At 35.3% G+C, this 8,870-nt stretch overlaps 1 long non-coding RNA gene across 2 annotated transcripts; it reads left to right on the top strand.

Annotated features, from left to right (window-relative positions):
* The first annotated feature begins 2,096 nt into the window (after positions 1-2,096).
* Positions 2,097-7,337, top strand: LOC129926827 (uncharacterized). 2 transcript variants are annotated; one of them, XR_008778580.1, is made up of 5 exons: positions 2,097-2,382; positions 2,586-2,672; positions 3,828-4,927; positions 5,407-5,489; positions 6,425-7,337. It is a non-coding gene; the product is annotated as an uncharacterized LOC129926827 (long non-coding RNA). The 2 variants fall into 2 exon arrangements; XR_008778581.1 differs by lacking the exon at positions 2,586-2,672.
* Positions 7,338-8,870: the final 1,533 nt, after the last annotated feature.

The raw sequence follows: 8,870 nt of genomic DNA, 5'->3' as shown, positions 1-8,870 counted from the left end.
TACCCCATGTTGATATGGTGCGCAAAGGTGCACGCGTTTAATATAATAAAGTATCATTCTCCGACACTAATTGTTGTTGTTTGTTTATTGCTGACTGTGAACCTAGATCTTAATTAACATGGTGGCAGCGGTGTATTAATGATCAGAGGTAATCATTAATCAGTATATAAAGGTTTATTGTTTGCAATGCTAAATAGGCAACAATTACAGGGCTACGACGTGCAATGGCAGCTAGAAATTTCCTTCCTGTACCCGAGCCGCTCGAGGTAGAAGGAAACATGGCCGCTAATTGGCAAAAGGTTTCACCGGAGCTGGCGAAACTATAAGTTAGCCATTAAATTGTCGGAAGGATCAGATTAGGTCATAGTGGCCACCTTTCTAACAATTATAGGAACAAAAGCGATGGACATATATGAAGGTCTTGAAATTGAGAAGGGAAAAGAAAGAAAGATGGAAGAAATAGTGAACAAATTTGAAAGTTTTTGCATTGGAAAAACGAATGAAACTTATGAACGCTATGTTTTCAATACTCGTGAACAGCAAGAAGACGGGGACATTGAAAAGTACATAACAAATCTGAAAAGACTAGCAAAAACGTGTTGTTTTGAACGCCTGAAAGATAGCTTAAACTGATATAGAGTAGTTCTTGGTGTTAGACATGAATGTCTCAAAATGAAACTGTTACAAGATAGTAGTCTCACATTGGAAAGGTGTAGAGACATTTGCAGAGCATACGAGACCGCCAACAAACAGTTGAGACAATTACAAGCCGACCCTCCAATCATTGAGAAAATATCAACACCCTCAAGAACAAACATTCAGAAAGGTAAATACAGGTATTGTGGAAGGATTCACGAATACATTAAGGAATAGTGCCCTGCAGGGGGTAAAACGTGCCTAGCGTGCAAGGGGTGACATCATTTTGCTGTGATGTGCAAAAAGAAAATTCAGCAGGTGTCAGATGATATGTCTAACGATGAAAGACAGCTGCAGTCGGACACACGAGATGATGTCATGATGGTAAAAAATGAATGGGTGATGTCTTTGGAGAACCACAAAACGAAAAGGATGACAGAAGTTATGACAGTAAATGGTCACATTGTAAGGTTTCAAATGGATAGTGGAGCTGATGTAAACACCATCCAGGAAAAATACGTAAATAATAATCAGATAGAAAGGGCAACGCAAAGATTACTAATGTGGAATAAGACTGAAATGAGACCCATAGGGAAAGCCACTCTAACGACGAGAAATGAGAAAACTAACGAAACATTTGAGGTGGAATATATAGTTGTACCAAATAATCTAGCATGCCTTCTAGGTCATGAAACTTTAACAAGAATGAAGTTAATCAAAGTCATAAAGATAGGTTCATAGCATTAGTAGTGAATAACCAACAAGAAGACTGTAGTCCAAAGTTTACTGGTGATTTGGGTGACTTAGGAGAAGTGTCTTTAAAGATTGATAGCAGCATTCAGCCCAAGGTTCTGACGTGTAGAAAGATCTCTATTGCTTTACAAGAAAGAGTTAAGGAGGAGTTAAAGACCCTAGTGCAGAGAGGAATCATAGAACCAGTGATAGATCCTACAGAGTGGGTGAGTCAGATGGCAATTGTGGAAAAAGCTAATGGAAAAATTAGGATTTGCATAGATCCACAAGCCCTTCCTAAAGCAAACTACGATTACCAAATTTCAAGAGCATAGCAAAGAGCTGTCTTTAGGTTAACCCCCTCCCCCCAACACACACACACACACACTTCCTACAAAGGGAATTGCAAAGGTACAATTTCTAAATTTCATAACCATAGGCAAAAGATGTTTTGCGGTTAAACATAACCCCCCACCCCCCCCCAAAAAAAAAAAAAAAAAACCTCCCCGAAAAAAATCTTGGCTACGCCTATGGTCTAGATCTTTTAGAAATTTAATTGCTCGATTTACTCAAACTAATTGATATAAATACACTTAATATAAGCTTTTTTAATATAAGAGCATTTTTTAAAAATATATTTCAACTTAAGTTGTTCTATGAACACGTTAGAATAATGTTTCAGCAGGGACACGCCTTGCTATTGGCGACATTCCAAACACAACATTTACCATTTGACTTCCGTTTTAAAGAACACTTATCTACTGACAGTTTTAACTGAGTCGTTTAATTGCAGTAAATTGAAACTATGTATTGTATCGAAATTGTAATCTACTTCCCTGAAAGGAAACTAGAACACGGACATCTCAAACTGAGTGCATTATAAACTTTCTTATAACAGTGGCCTGCTCATTCTTTCATCCTTTCCTATCTTTGCTGCTCAATCTGACTGACGTCTACTTTACCCAGAGTTTTGTTTTACAGAAGTGCTAAGTAATTTTATCGTCGGACTAGCCAGTAAGTATGACTAGATTAAATACATTAACATCTGTTTTATCATATTTCTCGGGCTATTTCATGACTATAAATTCGCTAATGCTGTGTTTTTTCAAAAGTTTTCCATTACGGAACACTTCGGATAGTCTATGTATTTAGAGAAATTTTGATTATTTTTTAAGAGAGATTAATTTACTTAAAAGACTACTACTTAATTATTCCAGTATTTCGTGGAACACCCCTTCAGGCATCGCGGAACACTGGGGTTCCGAGGAACACAGTTTTGGGAAACACTAGCCTAATATATGAAGGTATTTTTTTGAGAAAACTAGCCAGCATTATAAACGTATTAAGATTGAGCTCACTTTTGATGATCAAAATTGTCTTCTTCACAGATACTTCTTGGTTAATTAACCATTCCCTTTTATCTCCATATCTAATATATAAAGTAGAATGTACGGAGTATGTATGTATGTATGTATTTATTTATGTATGTATGTATGTATATATGTATGTATGTATGTATGTATGTTTGTTTGTATGTATGTATGTTTATAAATATGTATGTCCGTCATAGACATCAAAACCGTTTGACTAATCTTGATAAAACTTAGCATAAATATTCCTTAATTAAAGCATGGCGGAGACCGTAGTGAATGTTTGATTCTCTCCCACATAAGGAAGACTATAAATATAAAAAAAAAACCTAAATTTATCTCAATTAAAATATCAAAGAACGAAACTTTTTAACAAATCAGGTAAACCCATTTTCACACTCTATGATTGTTTAAGTGGAGAATAAAAAAAAAATGTATAAAGGGATCATTGAATAACATTCAATGGCTGGATATAAGGATTGGATAGATCGATGAATGTTAGCTTGGGTGGTAGGGTGGATTGGTTGGACCGATGGAGACATATGGACAGTCAGACAGAAAGACATACAACAAAGAAGGAGACTAGTCAATACCAGTAATAAGATTCTTTTTTTTTTTAAAGAAAGCTTAGGCTATATTCACTCGCTCCGTCACTAGATGGAATAGAATTGTTTGAACACATTATTTCTCCCAAACCCATTTTCGGATCAAGTTGAAACTTTACAAAATTATCAATTATTCTGAAAATTAACCCATTAGATAATTACTATATTTGGAATCAAAAATGGGAACTAAAAGCTACGTTGAGAGAGATTGACTGTATATGTGCTATGCAAAATGTTTTTTTTTTTTTGTACATGTTTCAGATGTTTTAATAGAGTTGAAGGCTGCCATCCTTGATGCATGGACATATCAGAACACATTAATCAATTTAAAAAAATGAATAAACAATTAGTTATTAATTAATTCGCATTAATTAATTGTGGTTTTCATTGTTAAACGGAGCTTCTTCTTGAGATATATGGAGTAATTTTTTTTTCTTAGATAATATTGGTTTTATTTGTTTATTTATTTATTTTGCTTGTTTAGTGATGCCTATGACAAGACCAGAGCTCCAACGAAAGACAACAATGCAAAACTAGTTTGCCCTCCCTTCACATCGTTCCAACCGGAACTGGAAAACGTCTTCTTGGACATGAGTAAATATATATCTGCACAAATGGTATAAGACTTTACACTTTTTTTTTAGAAGTTATCTAAATAGTTAACACTAAATCTTACAGCTTTCCTTAAATAGAATAGTTATTCAGTTATAATTAGTTATAATAATTAGATTCTTTTAACTTTACCGCATTTGTACAATAGAAGAAAGAGAGGTGGGGGGGGGGGGGGGACAACAAAATGAACGAATGAAAAATGTAAAAAAACAACATTGGTAGAAAAATGCATGACTTTATAATGTCATATCATTGTTGTTGTTTTTGTTATGATATTTTTTTATGCATATGAAATAATTGAATGCTAATAAAGTTGATGTCTGACCTATGTGTTGACTTATTTCTCTTATGCAAATTCATTCCTTAAATGGAAAGACAACTGAATTGACTCGACGGTCAATTCGTTGATGTGCCACTGAATGCTGGAGCTGTCTAATGCAGGTCGCCTTAGACAACATCAAGCGTTCAAATTAAAATATTTTAGTTTAGCGAAATTTTACGTCACGTTTCGTTACTTCCGGTGCGCTCGTGATAAAATCCGTTTACGTGAACGAAACTAGAAATCTCCCCTTAAATACACTTTGACCTTCGAAAGCCCCAACTACATCATACCCTGAACTAATAAACACATCTCACAAATCACACAAAACAAAAACACAATTATACACATTTAATGATTGTTTTGTTGAAATATAATTTAGCACTTTGTTATTTTTGTGTTTTTATTTTACTAAGATCATGTATTCATTTTACCCTTTTGAATTGTTTCCAATGAACACCTACCTCCCATTTAGATACGGCAGGTGACACGACAATCAGAACAACAGGAAATGTAAGCTCTTCATCGGAAATAAACATCAAAGAAGAATTCAAGAACTTGTATTTGTTCATAGTAACCGTTGTCATGGCAGCAGTGGCAGTTGCGCTCACAGTGTCAACAACAGTGGCCTGTTATCGATACTATAGTACAGTGTAAGTGTGTGTCTGTAGCACATTGTATGTCTATTGTATGAATATTCATACAGCAAATTTCAGGCGTATGATTATAGCGTATTTTAAGTTTATTTGCATAGCCAATTGTAAAATTTTAAGCTCATGTCTTAAGCACATTTTAAGATTAGCTCTATAACACATTTGTAAAAGTATGTCTAGAGAAAATTGTAAATCATATTTTCAAAGCATTTTAATTCTATGTCTGCAGCAGATTTGTAAGTCTATGTCAATCAAACATTGTCAATCTATGTCTTTGATCATTTCAATTCTACATCTTTAGTACTTTAGTCAATGTTTTTAGCTCCTTGTGAGTCTATGTTTTTAGATCATTTCAAGTCTATGTCTATAGCACATGTGTAAGTCTATAACTAAATTGTAAGACTCTTTGTTTAGATCTAGCCAAAGATTTTATAAGCATAGAAAGCATTCATTGGAACTTACATTTTTAATCCTGCCAGGAAACGTAGAACAAAGAATAACTACGATGAATTGGACATTCGGTTGAATGAACGAGCATTTTATCACACACCTAAACTCACAGGTAATGAAGTAATCCCATTCCAGGCTCTTAAATCAGTTTTGAAAAAAGTACGCCAGAAAAAGATATTAGAAATCTGTTACGGCCCCCCCCCCCCTTCGGTCGCGAAACGTTTATGGATCATATCATGGAAATGGGATGAAATGAGATAAATTCCTGGGAATTAGCTCTGTTTGTAACGATGTTGTCCCTCTCTACCTGGCAGATGTATCCAAACGGCCGATACACTTTGGGGTCAGCGGCGTTGCAAGCTTTGCCGTGGTGTAGCACTTAGTACTATAAACTGCCATAGGGTTGACCGGCTCCTGATTTTTCCTCAGAGTTTTCTCAGGCTGCTTTTACGTGCTTAGCAAACAAAACTCAGCTCAAGTTGGGACACGAACTTGAGCCCTTTTGATAGGTAGTCCAGTGGCTCATGCGTCACGGCCACACAATATTGGCGAACATAGATGTATTTATCAAAACAGAAATAGGATAATGAGTAATACTCTAATGGTGTTAGGTGCCTCCACACTGTGTCCTGTGCAGATAAGTCTAAACGAATGGAGCTCTTAAATAGCCAACTAACACAGGCAAAAGGCCAACAATATAAAGGTTCTTGACACTGATGAACGATGTTGAACAAGAGGTTTTACGCGTATGAAGGGAACCATTGAATGTCTCTAAGTTAAATACCTACTCCAGAAACTTAAGCCAACCTCTTAAGTTACGAAGAGTATTCTGTGTTAAATTTTGTTACACTTCAAATCTTAGTCTTGTTTTAAATAGTCGCGTCACAGACGCTTAACCAAAACAAATAACTTTTTGCAACAAATTCGTAATCTTGACCTATAATTGTGGCGTAAATTGAATGTACATTTTCATGATATTTTTCAAATGTTGATGTTAAAGAAAGGTAACTCGCGTTTAATACAATGTGACTCAATCGTTTTCTTCAGATCCAGTTCAAACACCAAGCAACGTAGGAGCAAGACCACGTGATGTGACCAACCAATCTCTAAGAGTTTCGTCATCGCCTCGACAACCAATGGAAACAGAAGCCAACCCGTACTCAGAAATCCGCGATATGTACAATAATTAGCGCAGGCAGAAGATGTCCCGTGATCAAGCAGCTACCTCGTGTCATGGTGGTGCTCTTATCTGAACTTATTAGATCTATTAATTAGACGTGATAATCTATGTTTGCAATGTCCTAACCGTCCTACAATAGCTGCGTGAAAACACAAAACTAAGTTATTACACTGTAGACAACATTAGGAAGACAACACATGGAAGGCAAATATGAAAGACAATATATAGACGACAAATAAGGAAGACAATATATGGAAGACAATATATGGAAGACAGCTATGAAGACAATATATAGACGACAAATAAGGAAGACAATATATGGAAGACAAATATGAAAGACAATATATAGACGACAAATAAGGAAGACAACATATGGAAGACAAATATGAAAGACAATATATGGAAGACAAATATGAAAGACAATATATGGAAGACAAATATGAAAGACAATATATAGACGACAAATAAGGAAGACAATATATGGGATACAATATATGGAAGACAATATATAGACGACAAATAAGAAGACAATAAATGGAGGACAAATATGGAAGACAACATATGGACGACAACATATAAAATATTTCCTGATAGACATATATTGAATTTTTTTTTTTTCTCTTTTTTTTTTTTTCAATATTTTGAAACTTTTATAATTTTATAATAACAGAATCTCCATCAATAATTGCTACCCGCCCTCCGGGCTACAACACTTTAAAGAAACCATATTTTTTGACTTTTCAATTGCATGTATATGTCAATAAATTACATTCAATTATATGTATCGTGTTCTTTGTTATTTCGGTCTTCACGGAGACTACATTTGTGGATGTGTCGCGATAAGAAATAAGGAAAAATAATCTGGTAATTTGAAATAAACATCTACTGGTGATAGCTATAGGTCCCTGCTTTTTGGGAAACCCATTTTATAAGAATATTTTTTTAAAACAATGCATTTGAAAATGTATACGATAGTTTTATTTTGCTCTATTTAAAACTAGAAAATATCATTCTTAATCTTTTTTAGAATGATAACATGTGCATCTTATGGCTACTAAATGCCATACTATCAGATAGTCTACCATGTGATATTGCCCTGAGGTTTATCCTAACATGATTGTGTCTTAAGGGTTTCTAAAATTTTTATTTTATCCTTAGGTACAGTCTAGATGTTTTGTCATAGGGAGAAATTAGAACTTAATATTGTTTTCTATAGGCTAATATGATGTGTCCCTGGGCTAAAATGATGTTGTTACTGTAGAAAGGTTTGTGAATATTAAATCTGACAAGAAGTGATGAATTAAAATACATTTCTACTACACATTTATGATGAGAACATATTTCTTACCATCGAATATTATTCAAGAGCTCAAATACTTGTTTGTAAATTAGATTTATATGAAGATTTAAACACAAAACATAATTTCATTACAATAGTACCGATACCATTATATATCCTTTTCATTATGTGTATTGTTAGCCGTTTCTGTTGCAATTGTGGTTTTACAGGGTAGGGTCGCTAGCCCCACGCCAAACCCTTCTCCTTTCTCACCCGGGCTTGGGACCGGCAGATGGCGAAGTCTCAAACAAGGAAATCCTGTGCCGAACTGGGAGTCGAACACTTAGTGAGGTTGTGACAAAGCGTTACATGAGGTTTGCGGGACATGTTCTCCGACAAAATGAACTACGCATACCAAGAGTATGGAGGCCGATACGAGGAAAGCGCAAACAGGAACGTCCTCGTATAACTTGGCGCCACACCTTCATTGAGGAACTCAGAAAAGTGGACACCAGGTGAGAGGAGGCTTCAGACATTGCCAGTGGCAATGCGCCGAACGACGCGGGAGGACCTAAGTCTAAGTAATTTATCTATTACTCCGGCTTCAATGAATGATCTAGGTTTTAACGTCTCTTGGTGAAAAGCAAACCAAATAAGCTTGTCTTTTGAAAGTCTCTAGCTTATAGATTAATAACAATTGACTATAGGCTCTCAAAACAAGTCCAAAGTTGACTATTTTGTAGCACCTTGCCTTACAATATTTTAACGTAAAAAGGGTCAGATTAACTGGGACAGTTGAACTCTGTGTAGCAAAGTGCCATATTAAGGAACACCACTAATCAGAAAGAGAAATCTTGATGGTCGAATAGTCTGTTCGCCTTGGACTGTCCGCGTTCATTCATTAAAAAAGTACCTAGTTTTGCCATAACGTTGTAATTCTGCCGTGCACCGACGCATTATATTAAAAATTCCACGAGAATGCACTGTTGTTGAGAATACAGTACTTTCAACCTGAAGTGACTGGTAAGAAATAG

The sequence above is a fragment of the Biomphalaria glabrata genome, chromosome 6 (assembly GCF_947242115.1).
Source record: "Biomphalaria glabrata chromosome 6, xgBioGlab47.1, whole genome shotgun sequence".
Taxonomy (NCBI): domain Eukaryota; kingdom Metazoa; phylum Mollusca; class Gastropoda; family Planorbidae; genus Biomphalaria; species Biomphalaria glabrata.
Note: the sequence above shows the minus strand (reverse complement) of the source record. Positions and strands in the feature narration are given on the sequence as shown.